The following is a 20,459-nucleotide window of genomic DNA, read 5'->3' as shown; positions in this document are numbered from 1 at the left end:
ACATTGCTTCTCTCACCGTACTGACCTCTTTAGATACATTCATACGTCCCCGTAATCTGTTCTTTATTCTACACATAGAATGAGATTTTAAAAACAGTATCAGAATTAATCAGGTCAGATCAATTAGTTAATCGTCTACTTGAAATCTCATCAATGCCTCCTTTGTTTTCTCGGGATAAAGACCAGTGTTTGTGTTTGTTTGTTTGTTTTGTCTTTTTTTGTGTGACAGGTCCCACCGCGCTCAGCCAGTGAGGGCACGGGCCATCCCTATATAGGATCCAAACCCGCGGCGGGAGCACCGCTGCACTCCCAGCGCCGCACTCTCTCGAGTGCGCCACGGGGTCGGCCCAAGACCAGTGTTTTTAATATAATCTACATGACCCTGTCTGAGCTTGTCCCTGGCCAGTTCATGGTAAGAAATGTGATTCAAGTTCCAGCTCTGTCACTTGACACCTACATAATACTGAGCAAGATTCTCAACTCTCTGAGACTCTGTTCAATTATCTCTAAAATGGGAAAAGATAATTGGCTTAAAGGACAACTGAGAGAATTAGTGATTATAAGTGTAAAATGCTTGGTTTGTAATAAAAATAGCCAATCTCTATGCAGCACTTTCTAAAAGAAGCTGAGTCTTGGAGATTTCGTAATTTGATCAAAGTCACATAGCTAGTATATTATAGAGACAGGAATTTCACAAACACAAACACACACACACATTTTCTTTTTTTCCTAGCATTGAGAACACCAACAATGCAGCTTTCTGGAGATGAGGAAGGGATGAGTATGTAGTAATTTAGTAAATGATAGCTACTCATATTCAGTAAATCTTCCTACTTTTTCATTCCTTGATATACTTACTCTTTCTTCACAAACTATCTAACTCTGCAGAACAAGTTTTCAACATGGGATCAGTATCCTAGGTGACTTTTGATCACAAACAAAACTCAGTGAGCTTTTTCTTGTTGCCTGTGTTAGAAATGGATGCCAATCAAGGGAAGATCTGCATTGGTGAGAATACACATTAACTAAGCAGATACTCACTAACCATATGCATAAGCAGTCTCTAACACACATATATATACACTCACACACACTCATACATACCACACTGCATCTACAAAACCTCATTTCATTCCTGGGGTGCAAGCTAGAGGTAACTGAATCAAATAATAAGTCCTACTATTTGGACTTACAGAAGGAGGTTTTTCTGGTATGCATTTATTTTTCAGTAATCTACAAAGAAGACCTAACAAGTGACCTTAAATCAATAAAAAGTGATAGATACATGACACCCACTAAAGCTATTTCCAACTATTTTAAATTTGAGGAATTGTAGGAATTCTATTTCGGTTTTTTGAGTTTCACATAGATTCTATTTTGAACACAATCATTTCACAGGATGCTATTTTTGTTTAAGAAAAAAAAAGCTTTACTTAGCTATTTAAAAAGACACTAATTAAGCAAAGTAGGTGATGTAAATTCAACCATGGTATCTGTGCATGGTACAGATCAAGACACTATATTTTGCATACATTTAGAATATGAACACGGATGTTTTTATAATATGCCTAGGACAAAAGGACATTGTAAAACACTTGCCTGAAAAAAATGTTGTCTTCCTTTTTCTTTCTACTACTTAAATTATATTAAACTATTAAATTATATTCTAACATAGAAACACTTGTTTCATTAATCAACGCTACCAAAAAGGGGTCATGTCCATTCAAGTCAATTCTCTCCTATTTTAAAGAGCTAAATCATCAGTTCTATGAAATTGCACGGGAAAAGTATAGAGTGTATCTAGCATGGCTGCATTAAAATTCTGCCCTCGCTGTGTCTTATGCAAATGGAATAGCCTAGAATTTACTCAGTAATTGAGAACACAAGTTCTGAATCATTCTGTCTAAATTACTACGATCTCACTTTATGAGCTATTTCCAGTCTGCACTCCCAAGATCTATTCTCAGCCCTCTGCCCTTCTCTTTACTGTTCTGTGCTTGAGGTGGGGGTGAAGGGTGTCTGATCCCTGTAGGCTACAGTCATCCAGGTTCCCTAGCTAGTGGCTTCTGACTGGTTGAGGCAAAAGCATCAGACCACTGGATAGGAGAAGAGAGAAATTCCTTACTCCCTCGTTTTGGCATTGACTTTGTACCTTTGCCAATAGCCGCATTGCCTCACAGCACCACAAGGCGGCCTCTCTTCCATGGCTCTCAATATCACTAATCATTGATAACAGAATTTAAATCCATGTAGAAGTAATGCTTCTCCAATCTTAATGGTCTTTGAGACCCTCAGCACCCCTTGCATGTTCTCTTCACTGTGTCTATGACGCTGAAGTTCCCAACAGTTGAACCATCTGGGGTGAATTCTGTTTGCCTCAGTGATGTACAGTGATATTTATTCAGTATATACAATTAATGACATTCATTTCTGACCTGCTCTTGGCTGTAATTATACCATAAACTGATGAAAACTTAATCATATAAGAACAAACATTCTGCACTGGGTCTCACACCATGTTTCTAGATAATATATTGTTCAACACAATCAAAGGATAGGCACTATCCTTGCAGACAATTACTCGTCACACATAGAAACTCAGGTCTTATGTACATAGATCACTGTTTTCTTCTAAGGTGAGACCTTTGTTTTCAAGTGCCATGTGTAACTCATGCTTTCTCTAGTTATCTTTTCTCCAAATACTCATATGGGATTGTGACCACCCTGAAGCATCTTACTCTATAATTTCTGGGAGTTCCCAGATAATGTCCTATATGTGCTCATGAACAACTTGTCTACATGTCCAGTGGTATTCCTTTATTTACCCTAGTTTTGTTCAATGCTGAAGTCCTGAAGATATACACAGCATAATGTGCAGGGGTGGTCTCTCCTGCCTGCTCCTGCATTGCATTCTGAGCACCACTGCCAAGCGGCTAAAACTATCAACAGGATATATATATATATGCATAATATGGGATCGTCTATCTACTAAAGCCATAACTCATTGAATAGACTGAACCTCTCTCCCATTTTGCATCCACTTTCTTACCTAACCACAAAAACAGTATTGTTCATGTCCGCAATGTCTCACTAGAGTCCTAGTAAATACAGTTCTTTCTGACTGACCATCTCATTTGCCTGGAATTTCATCAAGAATGGAGGAATTCAGGCCAACGGCCCAATATATTGGACATACACCACTGGTTGTTTTATCACCTTTTTTTATTTCCTTAAGTGTGAGCATGTTATTATACCCTTTCTGACAAACCCTCATGCACATTTTGACTCTACTAACCCAGTTGGCAAGACATGCCTAGACTTATCTGAATTCAAGGGATCCAGCTGAGACCACTTGACCTATACAAATTGATGTATAGAAGGTCAGAATCATGCAACTATGTTCTTAGGTACATTTTTCCTCTTGTTGGAAGCATAAAAATTGTACTTTGGAGCACTCTTAGAATTTTGTATTTCTTATTGATATTGAAATTCAAATGGGCATGGTCTAAATTAACAATGGTAGATAGTTACTCATATTTCTTCTACCTTTCTCACACACACAATAACAGAGTTTATTCAGTTGTTATTCATAATTCGTCCTGATATTTGGTTATCTTTATACCCAAGAATTTTTCTTTTAACCCTAATCATAACCCTTCTTTATATAAATTATGTTTGTAATCTTATGTTATTTCAGTGTGTATCTCATAAAATAGTGTTCACTTATAATAAATGTAGCTATTCAACTTTATCTACCATTTCTCAGGCTATCAAAAGAATTATTTTCTTAAATATTTTCCACATACCATGTAACAATTTTGATATTCAGGAGCTTGAATAAAGAAATTAAATACAAATGATAAGTGAAAGAAATTAGAATCTATTCAATTTAACTTTTTGGTTCATAAATCTTGAAGAAAGTTTTAATATTAAATAAGAAACAAGGATCAGTCAAAGGCCCAGAGGGAAGAACCCACAGCCCAGCAGCCACTGAGGTGAGCCAAGACCCATGCAGCACCAGGGCCCAGGTAAGGCCCCAGGCGGAAGGGAAGTGCACACAGCCCAGCAGGTGCCAAGGTGAGCTGAGACCAGCTCAACACCAGGGGCTCAGTCTACAGCCACGGAAAGCTAGAACAGGAGCCAAGGTGGTATAATATAGACACTGCCAGACCTTCTGTCACCACAAGGACAGTCCACCACCACAGTAGCTGCCAGGGCCACTCTACATGCAACCTGCCACTCACTTGACAACATTGATATGAAGAGTCACCAGTAGAGCCTGCAAATAGAGGAGGAAATCTTTATCCTCATAGCCAACCCCAGAGTAACAGAAGAATCAAGTCCTCTACCAGATGACCAATCATCAATGAAAAAATACTAGAACTACAGATAAACAAGAAGATATGACTCCACCAAAGGAATACAGTAATGCACAAATTCCAGACCCCATAGAAGAGGGAATCCTTGAAATATCTGAAAAGGAATTCTGAGCAATGATCTTAAGAAAGCTTGAAGAAATAAAAGAAGACTCAATTAGAAAACAGAAGGAAATAAGAAAAAAGTATCCAGAATATGAAGGAGGAAAGTTACAAAGAGATTAATACCTTAAAATAGAATGTGGCAGAGCTCCTAGAAATGAATGATTCACTCAATGAAATAAAAAACACAACAGAGAGTTGGAGCAGAAGACTACAACAAGCAGAAGAAAGAATTTCAGATCTCGAAGATGGTCTTCTCAAAATACCCAGGCAGATAAAAAAGAAAAAAGAATTAAAAATCATGAAGACAATTTAAAAGAGATAGCAGACAACCTCAAGCACTCTAACATCTGAATTGTAGGTATTCCAGAAAGGGAGGAGAAAGGAAAAGATATTGAAAACCTATTCAAGGAAATAATAACAGAAAACTTTCCCGCGGTAGGGAGAGAGGCAGATCTTCAGATACAGGAAGCTCAATGGTCCCCAAACAGATTCTATCCAAAAAGATCCTCTCCAAGACACATAGTCAAATTTGCAAAGCTCAAAGACAAAAAGAGAATTCTAAAAGCAGCAAGAGAAAAGAAGTCAGCTATAAGGGAACCCCCATCAGACTAACCACAGACTTCACAACTGAAACCCTAAAGGCCAGAAGAAAGTGGAATGATATATTCAAAACACTAAAAGAAAAATAATTGCCAGCCAAGAATTCTTTACCTAGCAAGGCTCTTCTTCAGAAATGAGGGAGAAATGGTTTATTTTGCAGATGATCACAAGTCGTGGGAGTTCACCATACAATCAGCCCTGCAAAAAATTCTCAAGGGAGTCCTGCATCCTGAATCTGAATAAAGATGATCACTATCATGGATACACAAGAAAGAGCAAAACCTGCCTTTAAAACAAAAATGTCAGTGGTAAAGATTAAGAAGTTAAATCATGCCACCTCAAATTTCCAACTAACATTGAAGAAGAGAAATAAAAGGAAAGTAATGATCAAAAGATATTTAAAACATCTTTAAAAAAAAGAGCAATTAAGTGACAAGAAGTAAACAATACCTGCCATTAACTACTTTAAATTGTGAATGGATTAAACTACTCATTCAAAAGACACAGATTGACTGAATGGATTTAAAAGCTAGACCCAAGTATATGCTGTCTTCAAGAGACCCACCTCACCTGTAGAGAGACACACAGACTAAAAGTGAAGGGATGGAAAAAGATATACCATGCAAATAGAAACTAAAGATGAGTAGGAGTAGCTATTCTTCTATCAGATAAGACAGACTTTAAACCAAAAAACATAAAACTTGACAAAGAAGGACACTATATAATGATTAAAGGATCTATCAAGCTAGAAGACATAACAATCATAAATATATATGCAACCAATACTGGAGCACACAGATATACAAAGCAAACCTAAAGAAAAAATAAGCCCTAATACATTAATAGTAGGTGATCTGAACACCCCTCTCTCAGTATGGGACAGGACTTACAGGCAGCATATCAACAAAGAGACACAGGATTTATTTTACTTTTATTTATTTTTTTTTAAGGTTTAGAAAAATATGTATTTAGATGCATAACTTGGAAAAGCTGGGAAGAAATATAAAATGTGCTTTGGAGGGGTATGGATGCTTGGGGAGGGGGTAGTTATGGATATTTTTCTCCAAATGGTGCATAATGTCATTTCCAATTTTAAAGAAAATGACAATACCTGGTATTGCCAAAGAGACCTCCTAGGATCTTCTGGGATCTACCTTTTTTACTAGGGAATTTTTGGTTTTTTGTTTGTTTGTTTGTTTGTTTTTTATTTTATTTTGTCGATAAACAATGTGATTGATTATTGTGGCCCATTCTCTCCTCCCTCTCCCCCCTCCCATCCAACAATGTCCTTTCTGTATGCTTGTTGTGTCAACTTCAAGGAATTGTAATTGTTATGTCTTCTTCTCCCCCCACCCCGGTTTGTGTGTGTGTGTGTGTGTGTGTGTGTGTGTGTGTGTGTGTGTGTGTGTGTGTGTGTGTGAATTTATTTATTTATTTTTATCTCCCACCAATAAGTGAGAACATGTGGTATTTCTCTTTCTGTGCCTGACTTGTTTCACTTAATATAATTCTCTCAAGGTCCATCCATGTTGCCGCAAATGACAGTATTTCATTCGTTTTTATAGCTGAGTAGTATTCCATTGTGTAGATGTACCACATTTTCCGTATCCACTCATCTGATGATGGACATTTGGGCTGGTTCCAACTCTTGGCTATTGTAAAGAGTGCTGCGATGAACATTGGGGAACAGGTATACCTTCGACTTGATGATTTCCATTCCTCTGGGTGGAATAGCAGTGGAATAGCTGGGTCATATGGTAGATCTATCTGCAATTGTTTGAGGAACCTCCATACCATTTTCCATAGAGGCTGCACCATTTTGCAGTCCCACCAACAATGTATGAGAGTTCCTTTTTCTCTGCAACCTCGCCAGCATTTATCATTCAGAGTCTTTTGAATTATGAAGGAGAATGAAACTAGACCCATACCTTTCACCATACACTAAAGTCAACTCAAAATGGATTAAAGAATTAAATATACACCCTGAAACAATAAAACTTCTTAAAGAAAACATAGGAGAAACACTTCAGGAAGTAAGACTGGACACAGACTTCATGAATACAACCCCAAAAGCACGGGTAAACAAAGAAAAAATAAACAAATGGAATTATATCAAACTAAAGAGTTTCTGCACAGCAAAAGAAACAATTAACAGAGTTAAAAGACAACCAACAGAGTGGGAGAAAATATTTGCAAAATATACATCTGACAAATGATTAATATCCAGAATATTCAAGGAACTCAAACAACTTTACAAGAAAAAAACAGGCAACCCAATTAAAAAACTGGCAAAAGAGCTAAGTAGGCATTTCTCTAAGGAAGATATACAAATGGCCAACAGACATATGAAAAAATGCTCAATATCACTCAGCATCTGGGAAATGCAAATAAAAACTACACTGAGATACCATCTCACACCAGTTAGGATGGAGACACAGGATTTAAACTACATGTTAGACCAACTGGACCTGGAAGATATATACAGAACATTTCACCCAACAACTAAAGAATCTACTTTCTTCTCATCAGCACATGTAACATTTTCCAGGATAGACCACATATTCGGTCACAAATCTAGTCTCAGCAAATTTTAAAAACTTGAAAACATTCCAAATATCTTTTCAGACCACAATGAACTAAAACTGGAAAATTAATAACAAGAAAAACCCTGAAAACTACACAAATTCATGCAAAGTAGACGATAGGCTCCACTGGGTTTTTTTTTTTTTTTTTTTTGCAACAATTTTGATACCAGAACACAGGTTTCATATAAACTACCACTAAATCAAAGCCAAAATGGGAAAGGAAAAGACTCATATTAACATAGTCTCCATTGGACACATAGATTTAGTCAAGTCCACCACTACTGGCCATCTGATCTACAAATGTGGTGGGATCAACAAAAGAACCCTTGAAAAGTTTGAGAAGGAGGCTACTGAGATGGGAAAGGGCTCCTTCAAGTATGCCTGGGTCTTGGATAAACTGAAAGCTAAGTGTCAGCGTGGTATCGGCATTGATATCTCCCTGTGGAAATTTGAGACCAGCAAGTGTTACATGACTATCATTTATGCCCCAGAACACAGAAACTTTATCAAAAACATGCTGGATATGTTGTACTGATTGTTGCTGTTGGTGTGAGAGAGTTTGAAGTTGGTATCTCCAAGAATGGGCAGACCTGTGAGCATGCTTTTCTGGCTTACACACTGGGTGTGAAACGATTGATGGTGTTAAAGAAACGGATTCTATTGAGCCACCTTACATACAGAAGAGATATGAGGAAATCATTAAGGAAGTCAGCATGTACATTAAGAAAATTGGCTACAAACCTGATGCAGAAACATTTGTGCCAATTTCTGGTTGGAATGGTGACAACATGCTGTAGTCAAGAACTAATATGCTTTGGTTCAAAGGATGAAAAGTCACCATAACGATGGCAATGCCAGTAGCACTACACTGCTTGAAGCTGTGGAGTGCTTCGTGCCACCAACTCATTCAACTGACAAGCCCTTGCGTCTGTCCCTCCAGGATGTCTACAAAATTGGTGGCATTGGTACTGTCCCTGTGGTCTGAGTAGAGACTGGCATTTGCAAACCTGGCATGGTGGTCACCTTTGCTCCAGTCAATATTACAACTGAAGTAAAGTCTGTTGAAAGGCATCATGAAGCTTTGAGTGAAGCTCTTGCTGGAGACAGTGTGGGATTCAATGTTAAGAACGTGTCTGTCAAAGATGTTTGCCGTGGCAATGTTGCTAGTGACAGAAAAAATGACCCACCAATGGAAGCAGCTGGCTTCACTGCTCAGGTGATTATCCTGAATCATCCAGGCCAAATCAGTACTGATTATGTCCCTGTACTGGATTGTCACACAGCTCACATTGCTTACAAGTTTGATGAGCTGAAGGAAAAGAATGATCAGCATTGTGGTAAGAAGCTGGAAGATGGCCCTAAATTCTTGAAATCTGGTGATGCTGCTATCTTTGATATGGTTCCTGGCAAGCCCATGTGTGTTGAGAGCTTCTCTGACTATCCTCCTCTGGGTCGTTTTGCTGCTCATGATATGAGACAGACAGTTGCTGTAGGTGTCATCAAAGCAGTGGACAAGAAGTCTGCTAGAGCTGGCAAGGTCACCAAATCTTCCCAGAAATCTCAGGAGGCTAAATGAATATTATCCCTGATACCTGCCACCCCAGTCTTAATCAGTGGTGGAAGAATGACCTCAGAACTGTTTATCACAATGGGCCATTTAAGTGTAATAGTAAAAGACTGGTTAATGATAACAATGCATCATAAAACCTTCAGAAGGAAAGGAGAATGTTTTGTGGACCATTTGGTTTTTTGTGTGTGGCAGTTTTAAGCCATTAGTTTCTAAGGTCAATACTTTTTAATAGAAACATCTTGACCAAAAATCTGTCACAGAATTTTGAGACCCATTAAAATAAAGTTTAATGAGAAAACAAATAAATAAATAAATAAAAATAGGCTCCTGAATGACCTATGGGTCCAAGAAGAAATTAAACAGGACATCAAAAAAATTCTTGAAACTAATGAAAATGAAGATACATCATACCAAAACCTGTGAGATACTGCAAAAGCAGTACTAAGGGGAAAATTTATTGCAATAATCTCTTACATCAAAAGAACAGAAAGACTTCAAATAAATGACCTAACACTCACCTCCAGGAATTTGAAAAACAACATCAATCAATACTAAATGTAGTAGACAGAAAGAAATAATTAAGATCAGAGCAGAAATAAGTGAAATAGAGACCCAAGAATTGATACAGAAGATCAATGAAACAAAAAGTTGGTTTTTTGAGAAGGAAAATAAAATAGACAAACCATTAGCTAGGTTACCAAAAATAAAAATTTAAAAAAAGGAGGGAAAAGACCCAAATAACAAAAATCAGAAATGAAAAGGGAGACATTACAACTGATACCACAAATATATGAAGAATCCTTAGAGACAATTATAAACAACTGTATGTCAACAAATATGAAAATCTGGAAGGTATGGATAAGTTTCTGGACACATACAAACTACTCAGACTGAACCAAGAAGAGATAGAAAATCTGAACAGATCAATAACAGCATGAGATTGAAGCAGTAATCAGCAATATTCCAACAAACACAAGCCCACGCCCAGAGGGCTTTACAGATGAATTCTATCAAACTTTTAAAGGGGAATTAATACCAATTCTCCTCAAACTACTCCAAAAAATTGAAACAGAAGCCATTCTCCTAAACTCACTCTATAAGTTCAACATAACTCTGATACCAAAACTGGATAAAGACACAACAAAAAAAGAAAATTACAGGCCAATATCCTTGATGAACATAGAGGCACAAATCTTCAACAAAATATTAGCAGTCAGAATATAGCAATACATCAAAAAAGTTATACAACATGATCAAGTGGGATTCATCCCAGGGATGCAAGGATGGTTCAATACACGGAAGTCAGTAAATGTGATACATCACATCAATAAACTCAAGGACAAAAACCATATGATTATTTCAATAGACACTGAAAAAGCATTTGACAAAATTCAACATCCCTTCATGATAAAGACTCTCAACAAATCAGGTATAGAAGGAAAGTATCTCAACACACTAAAAGCCATCTATGACAAGCCCACTGCTAATATCATTCTAAATGGGGAAAAATTGAAGGTTTTTCCCTTAATAACAAGAACAAGACAAGGATGCTCACTCTCACCAGTTCTACTTAGCATAGTACTGGAGGTACTAGCCAGAGCAATCAGGAAAGAGAAAGAAACAAAGAGAATCCAGATTGAAAAAGATGAAGTCAAACTGTCCCTATTTGCAGATGATATGATAATATAGAGAGAAAAACCTAAAGACTCTATCAAAAAACTCCTAGAGATGGTTAATAATTTCAATAACATTGCAGGATACAAAATAAATGCCCCCAAATCTGTTTCATTTATATTCTCCAATAATGAGCTAAAAGAAAAAGAAATCAAGAAAGTAAGGCCATTTATAACAGCCACAAACAAAATTAGAATACCTAGGATCAATTTAACCAAGGAAATGAAAGATCTCTACAATGAGAACTACAAACCACTACTGAAAGAAATTAGACAACCCAAAAAGATGGAAAGACATTCCATGCTCTTGGATTGGAAATATTAACATTGTGAAAATGTATATACTACCCAAAGTGATCTACAGATTCAATGCAATCCCCATCAAAATACCAATGACATTCTCCACAGAAATGGAAAAATCAATCTTACCCTTCATATGGAACAAAAAAAGACCCCGAATAGCCAAAGCAATCCTGAGAAAACAATAAAGCTGGAGGCAGAACACCACGTGACTTCAAATTATAATACAAAGCTATAGTAACCAAAACAGCATAGTACTGGCATAAAAAGAGACACTCGGACCAGGAGAGCAGAATTGAGAACCAGAGATCACCCCTCAGGCTTACAGCCATCTAATATTTGACAAAGGCAGCAAAAACATACATTGGGGAATAGACTGCCTCTTCAATAAGTGGTGCTGAGAAAATTGGATATCCATATGCAGAATAATGAAACTTGACATGCACCTCTCACTGTATACTAAAATCAACTCAAAATGGATTAAAGACTTAAATGTAAGACCTGAAACTGTAAAATCACTAGGGGAAAATATAAGTGAAACACTTTAGGAACTAGGTCTGGGCACAGACTTAATGAATATGAGCCCCAAAGCACAAGCAACAAAATAAAAGATAAACAAATGGGATTCTATCAAACTAAAAAGCTTCTGCCCAGCAAAGGAAACAATCAACAGAGTGAAACAACTACCTACAGAGTGGGAAAAAAATTTTGCTAACTATGCATGTGGCAAGAGATTAATATCCATAATATACAAGGAACTCAAGCAATCACACAGTATAAAAACAAATAACCCAATTAAAAAATGGGCAAAGGAACTGAATAGACATTTGCCAAAGGAACACATACAAATGGCCAACAGGTACATGACAAAATGCTCAACATAACTAGTCATCAGGGAAATGCAAATTCAAACCAAATTGATATATCATCTCACCCCAGTTAGACTGGCTATAATCAAAAAGAGAATAACAAATGCTGTCAAGGATGTGGAGAGAAGGGATGTTCCAACACTATTAGTAGGACTATTAATTAGTACAACCACTATGGAAAACAGTATGGGGGTTTTTCAAACTATACCTAGATCTTCTGTATGACCCAGCAGTCCCACTTCTGGGTAGATAACCAAAGGAATGGAAATCATGTTGAAGGGATAACTGTACTTCCAAGTTCATTGCAGTTTTGTTCACAATGGCCAAGATATGGCACCAACCTAAATGTCTATTGATGGACGATTGGATAAGGAAAATGTGGTATATGTACACCATGAAATACTACTCTGCCATAAAAAAGAATGAAATTCTCCCATTTGCAACAACATGGATGAGCTTGGAGAAAATTATGTTGAGTGAAATAAGCAAAACATAGAGAGAAAAATACGTATGTATGTACTCACTCATAAGTGGGAGCTAAGAGAGAAAGAAGGAAGGAAAGAAAGACCACAGTGGTGTGTTGGACTTGCAGAGGGAGAGAACATACCTAGGGATCGAAAGTGGAGTGAAGAAAGGGGGGGGGATGGGGAGGGAGGACAGGGAAAATTGGGGAGATAATTGGGTGCAGAACATGGGGTATAATCATAATTTGTGGTAATGGACATGCTGCCAGTATGGATCTGGCCATCACATCTTAGGCACCAGTGGTGATAATTTGCTTTGTACCCCATGAATATTCATAACCAATAAATAAATAAATAAATAAGAAGCAATATTTAAATCTCCTTTTACAGCTATAATTCTTGAAGTAAATTTTATGCATAATCACTAAAGCTGTCTTATTGTAGAGTAGTCCAGCAATCTCCTATTCATAATCATGCAGGTTAATTGTTTAAAAATGTTGTTTTGTTTTCTGGGCAATAACATACACTAAATCTAAGACTATGTGGTAAAGAGAGGAGAGAATTTTAAGAAGTAGCCTAGGTGACTTCAATGCTTCTAAGTTCAAGTAGTTTATTTAAGATAGAAACGATTTTATGTTGGTCTTTGTTATTACCAACACCTATTACAATGCCTAGAGCAAAAAATCTAAATCAATAAATATTTACTAAATAACTAATGGGATTGATTGTTTGCTTTGGCTACCATTTCCTCCTCAGTGTGTCTATTATTCTACTTAACTTACTTATTTTATTCACTAACATCTGAGAAGTAACATCAATTTTCTTCTCTCTTTGCTCCCATGACCCATGACTTTTGGATCTTATTTTACCTCTCAGGACACTTTTTATTTTTTTTACTGGCTTTTCTTCTCAAAGGGTTGCTACTATTATTCCCATTTTACAGAATATATAAATCAAAATATTAAGTAAATTGTTAAAATATTAAATGTTATGCTGCAAAGAGAAGATATAAACTAAAGTAGTGACTCACTTTTTCCACTTTAATTTCTTGCATTTTAGGGCTTAGTATAGTACTTACCTAACATCTTCTTTGTTACTTAGAAAAATTTTATCATACTTATGGAATGAATACATGAATGAATACCTGAGTGTGTGATAGGGTCTCTGAGTTGAGGGAAAATTGGAGATTGTCTAATCCAATATCTAAATAATTAAAATCACAGGTTTAATGTGTGTTGGCAGGGGTGGGGCATTGTGTGCATTCCAGATTAAATAAATGTTTCTATCACTGTGATTGTCTAAATCCAGATAATTTAAGAAGATTGTCCATTAAAAGTCTATCTACAGAGGTTTAATGAGCTCCTAAGACATTTCATTCCTCCAAAAGATGAGTTCTCTTCCCTTAGCTTGACCTAAGGAAATTCTCAGTCCATTGGTGTTTTCTCTAGGATTGGTCTCCCTGGCAGGACTTCTATGCACTGAACTGTGAGCAGAGAAATGCATCTTTGCAGACACCAGAGATGTCAGCAGCTCACTTAACCAAAGAGGGATATGCCTGTTGATGAAAAAAAAATAAATAGTTATATGCTAGCTGAAAGATTTGCTCATTAGAAAGAGTGAATTTTTTCAGATCTCCTAGAATAATTGGGAGAAAAGCGATTTATAGAACAAAGATTTGGAGGTCTCTTAATAGTAAATGAAGACAATATTCAGGAAAATGTGGGTAATTATTTTGGTAATTATTCTATTTTTTTCAGTATCAAAAGAATAATGGTAATGAAACAATTACACATTTGCAAGGCACAAATTTAAACAACACCAGAATCTTCCTAGGTTTCCACTGAGAGATGCAAGCATCACAAATTCCAGATTTGAGTCTTTTGTTTGTACATTTATCCACCATTTAATAAGTATTTTTTAGTATAAACAATGGGTCAAGCACTGTGCAAGATTTTTAAACACAGAATTGAATAAAACACAATACTTATTATCATGTAACTCATAGTCTGGTGGATGATACAGATATATAAACACATAATTATACTGAGATAGGTTTTAAAAGGGTATTATAAAAAATAATTGTGACAACACAGAGGAGGAAGTAATAAATGTACTATTTCATAAGAAAATTATAATGATCTTCTCTACTATTTTTCACAGCCTACTTTTTTCTCTCAATATTCAGGTCACAAATCCTTTCCCAAGATGATGCACCTCAATAAAAGAGCATTCATTTCAACATCTGGGACTGCATTAATTAGAATTCAATTTAACAAACATGAACTGAATGTCTATTATGAGGTTTTCAGTGCTAGTTATTATTTATACAACAATCCACTCATAGGAGTCACCAGGAGCTTGAGCTTTATCTGGAAAGATTGCTCTCAACGAACTTAAATATGAGACTGGTTTTCCAAACGTTTGCAGAAAGAGAACAGGACTGAACAGGTTTAACTCAAACTGGAGAATGTGGGAAAAAAGATTAAAAGTTATGTAGTAGTGAAAACTAAAAATGACCTGTAAAGACAGATTAAACTTTGGCAAATACCTTAGAAAAGGGCATTCTAGGTGAAAGGATTTGTGCAAGCAAAGACAGAATGAAAAACAGCAGAGTGTACTGATTTGAATGGTTGTGGATAACTAAAGAAGAGTTTGCACAATTGCAAGTGTTTTTAACACAAGAAAAGTTAGAAAAAGCTAGTTAAGTTTGGATTATCGAACACTTTGGAGGAATTTGCATTTTGTTTACTATGTAAATAGGAGTCATTACAGGTTTTAATAAAATAAGTGAAATATTTCTTGTACTTTAGAATGTCTTAGAGGCAACATATAAAGTATTGGAGAAGGAAGAAAGGTAGAACATATAGTTTAAAAAATGCAAAGAATCAAAAACCAAACCTTGGGAACCATCTAATTGAAGAAACTAAAGGAGGGAAACAACACGCAAATAAAGAGCACCCAGAGCTAGGAAATAAACAGACCAAAATATTTGTGACATATCTGTATATACAAGATTGTGCTTTGATTCATCTGTTATAGTTATCATCACTAGCAACACCAACAGCCTTAAAACAATTAAATAGCTTGTGATCTGAAGTAATATTTTAATTACTGGACATAACTGAGTTAATTCTACTGAGATCAAATGTTCCAAATGGTTGGGCAACAAAATGGTTTGAAAAGTACCATTTCACCTGCATTGTTGTTTTTTTTTTTTTTAAATAATAATAATTAAAAAAAACAATAAAAAGAAAATGTGGAGGGCTCTGATAAAAAGAGATCTGCGGTTTTGTCTTTTCAAAAAACTTGAAAGTAATATAAGATGATCTGACAGCAATTGGCTTATGTCTTTCTGCATGTCAACATGTGGCTCTTGCCATTAGACAGTACAATGTCCTAATATCCTTACCACCTTCTATTGAATTTCTGACACCAATACAGGGTCAATTATCATTTATCATCATTCTTGCTACTGTTATGTTCATAGGAAAAAAACATTCTCAGTAAGCATTCCTCTATTAAATGTATAAACACTAAACATAGACTAAGGGTGATATGGAACTCAAGAAAATTGGTACAAAATCAATTTTAATATCTCGGATGGTGCCTGGTATTGAGTTTCAATAAATATGCATTCAATGAATGAATAAATTTCTTTCAATAAATATGCATTAAATGAATAAATAAATGTATACTGCTTATGTATTTCTAATTACCTGCTTAGGACAAAGTAGGCATTTGAATGTTTGGATCTCTGTCAAGGATGTACTGTGTAGGTTCGTTGTAACTCAGTTTATTTATCACCAATGTGGAGCAAATAATCCCATAACTTCATAAGGTCACTGCAAGAACAATGGAATTCAAGATTGGTAAAATATAAGGAGAACTCTTTCCTGCCTTCCACATTCAATAACGCTAATCGTTCTTTCTTTGTGCTCCAATCCAAAACAATTTACACTAAACAAATGATTATCTATGGACTCAACATTGCCAGTCAAACAGTAGCAAACATTTACTTTAAAATAATCACAGTGTGAAAAGTAAAAAGCTATATTGAAAATATATATAATCATTTATACACTGGTAAGAAAGATACTGGCAGAAATAACATCAAATACCACATTTGAAACAACTCAGTGGAAGCAATTCAGTGAAATGTGACTGTGTCGAATGATCCATCAGTTTGATCAATTTCTCTCCCACTCCACCTCCCTGTTTCTAATGAAAATGTGTTGACTTTTAAACTGTGTTTTTGTTTATTCCTTTGTTTTCTTTTTCTCTACTTCAGTCTGCTGTTACAACAGAAAGAATCTTTCTGCCAAGATATAATCCTCTCAATTATTTTATTATTCACGTACAGAAACCTTGATTTCAGTCCTTCATGAAACCAGACGTTTGTAGAACTGCTATCAACACTTTGATGTAGAAATGAAATAGAATAGTGATAGAAATTGAAAACAAAGGAGAGGGAATTACAATCATTGTATTAAGGTGAAAAATAGTGTGTTGTTGATGAGGGAATGAATATACTGGTAGGCAATGGCCAGATAATATATAAAAATAGAGATTTGACCCAAAACCTGCTCAGGAAATCAGCCCCTTATCAATGATAAACAACCCAGGAAGCCAACCTGCTATATGTCAGAATCTTAGGCAGCCAGATTGCTATCTCTAATGACAATACAGGAAGTTAAACAATAACTTCTGCAACAATTGGCCCCAAATAGCTAGGAACTGATTAATAACTGACAGTTTCCCTAAATTTGTCCCTGCTTCCAACTTAGAAACAACCAGAGAAAACAAAATATGCACCCCTAACCAATCACACAGAATGCCCTGCTTCTAGTCAGCCACCTATAACTTCCCAGGCCAACAGCCCCAATCAGAATGTACCTAAAGACTTTCCTTCTTTCACTGTAAAGCTCTCCCACTCCTCTTCCTGCCTTTGAGTTTCTGACAAAATGCAAGTGAAGGTGACTGACTCCCTCACTACAGAAACTCAGAGTAAATAGCCTTTGCTTTTCTCATTTGGTTGTTCTTTCTTTCCACATTGAAGATGTTAAAGAAAGTGCTTAATTCAGTGGGCACAGACACAGAAAAAAAGTGCCTTATATATGATGTAATATATAGATGTGGACACTCTTCTTACTTGGAGTTCTTAGTTTTTCCCTCCGCATCTGAAAAATGCGAGTGAACCACTCATCTCTCTTCCTCTCCTTCCACTTACTATCAAAATTCCTCTCCTTCCAGATCTTTTAGTTTACCTCTCCTACTCACTTTTCTCCTTGCATCTTCTTCTACCTATTGTCATTTTCATTTTTTCCCTAAGAAACTATTATTCAAAAATCCATACTAATACCAGTATATCAATGAAACTCCTTCTATATCAGGATTTAATAACAACAGTGCTATAAAATATATCACAGGGGTCTCTTCTGTGCTAGAATATTTTCAGGAAAAATAATAGGGAATTTCTAGTGATCTATTATTCTATGCACAAATTCTCAAACAATAACCTTAAATAATAATGTGGTTAAAAATTGTATAGCATTTATAATAAGCCAGGCATTGCTTAAAGCATGTATTAGCTATCTATTTCTGAGTAACAAATTATTCCAAAATTTAGTAACTTAACAGCCAACTTTTATTCTCTCAAAATTTCTGTGGGTCACTTAGCTGTCGGGTTTTGATTTAGAATATCTCATGCGGTGGCAGACAAAATAAAGACCAGAGTTGCAGTCACGTGAAGACTTGACTACAGATGGAGGATCCACTATGAAGAGGGCTTGCTCACTTGGCCATTGCTAGGAGGTCTCAATTTCTCACTGGTTGTTGGCAGAATGCCTCAGTTCCTTGTCAGGTGGACCTCACCAGAGGGCTATTTGAATCCCCTGTGAAAGAGAGCTGGCTTCCCCAAAAGTGAGTAATCCAAGAGGCAGAACCGTTAGCAATCTACATGCCTTTGGTGATCTAATCTTTGAAGTCAGTTCATCAAACAGATTACTTATGAGTTCTGAAAACTTCTTCTAGGTCCATATCACTTACGATTACTAATTTCCATGCTTCCTGTCTTCTAGTTCTTTCTCCTATCTGCTGGAGCAGCACCCTTCCTTTGAAAAGACAACAAGGAGGATTCTCCAGTTGCCTTTCAGAGCTCTGATCTCATTGCTTACTGGGGGAGTTACTTTGCCCAACCAATAAAATTTTCCTTTCTCCTCTGATCATGTCTGTCTCTTGCCTGCTTGGAGTAGAATAGAGCTCACTCCTCTGATAGGCAATGCTGGATTATCATATTTGGAGGGCCAAGTCATTGCAGAGATTATTGGCTAAAGAACATGATGGAAGAAGCAGGAACACTAGTAATTCAAAATAAAAACGATATTCAATTGTAAGATATGGTAATGCAAGGAAAACCTAGCACTTTTTTTTTCTTTCCATTTCGACTCCATCAATGCTTCTTTTTGAAATATCACATACAAGCACATTTATCTGGTATACAAGGCTCTGTTTCGTGGGTGCTCTAAGCACACATTTGTTCTGACTCTTAAATATAAGGGTACTTCAAAAAGTTCATAGAAAGATGCTGCAGAGCTAGGGATGGGTCTGGAGCCCACAGACCCCTCAAGCCCATTGTCCAGACTGGGTAACAAACCCTTCAGACACAGATCTATTAGCTAGGTAACCAGAAGAAAGGTCCTTGGAGCCTTGGTTGAAAAAGGGTAGTCTTTATTTCTGCACACACATGTCTCAGATCTAGGCAGTCGAAAGAGAAACTCAAAACTCAGCTGCTCAAGAGCAAAGTCCAAAGAAAAACTGAGCACCTGCCAGCAAAATAAACATGCTCTCCTTTTGGACACAAGCTCTCTGCTGACCAGCAGTTCAGGGTCGCTGCTCCACACACTCTAACACACAATAGAAACAAAACTAAAAAGATGGATTGGCGTGCATGTGCACTAACTCCCCCCCTCACACGCAATTTGTTTACAAAGAATGTGCTGCACCACACCCAACCAGACTTGAGGTGAGGGGGCCTGACTAAACCGTTCTATTTTCCCAACAGATATATATTATTTTTCATTTCTATTTTTCAATAAACTTTTTGAAGTACACTAATAATCCTAGCACTGAAAACAGGCATATGCCTTAAAGGGACACAGGCCCAGAACTCTGTCATCCTAATTTCTTAGGCTGCACATCAGTAACATGTACTATATCAATAGTATTTTTGGTTAATTAGTCAATTACTGATAATATTCCCTCAATGGAGGAAACATATTTTATAATCTAAAGAGCTGACATAAAACAATTGAGAACAAAATGGATATGAATGGTATTCCAATGTAGAAATCTTCCTGTAATCAGGAAAGTCCTTCAATCTGTGCAGAGATCCAGTAGTTTAACATTGTTACATTCAGCAAGATAATTATTTTAAAAATATTTTTGAAATACTTTGTGGGATGTACGTTGTTTAACAATTTCAAGAAAACAATAAAAGAAGCTGCTGTAACAGATTCACAAATTAGTTTTGGGAATCGACCCTATAGATTTATAAATCACAGGATTAAGTAAAAATTGTTAGAGAAAAGTTTTAGATAGTACTGATTTTAATATATTTTATGTTTCCATATATTAAAATATGCACGTATATTTCAAAATAACTGCATTAAGACAAACATAATTTAAATGTTTGTTTACCTTCTGAACTGCTGGTTATTTTTAACAGTTTACCGAGGTCTGCTTGATGTCCATTTGACAATAAGATTTCTCTTCCATTTAGTGTTTTCTATGAAACTACTTTCATGTAGACTTGGTCAGAAAGTTTTAAACCATCTCAAATTGATGGGTGAGTCACTATCACACTCATAATTTTGACCAGTTTGTCCTATTTTAATTGTTTTTACATGTCCTTTCCTAGTG

At 36.2% G+C, this 20,459-nt stretch overlaps 1 pseudogene; it reads left to right on the top strand.

The window, feature by feature from the left end:
- Window positions 1-7,877: 7,877 nt before the first annotated feature.
- LOC134386513 (elongation factor 1-alpha 1-like) lies at window positions 7,878-9,242 on the top strand (annotated as a pseudogene).
- Window positions 9,243-20,459: the final 11,217 nt, after the last annotated feature.

The sequence above is a fragment of the Cynocephalus volans genome, chromosome 9 (genome assembly GCF_027409185.1).
Source record: "Cynocephalus volans isolate mCynVol1 chromosome 9, mCynVol1.pri, whole genome shotgun sequence".
NCBI classification, from domain to species: Eukaryota; Metazoa; Chordata; class Mammalia; order Dermoptera; family Cynocephalidae; genus Cynocephalus; species Cynocephalus volans.
The sequence above is the reverse complement of the archived record's forward strand: the minus strand, read 5'-3'. Positions and strand labels throughout refer to the sequence as shown.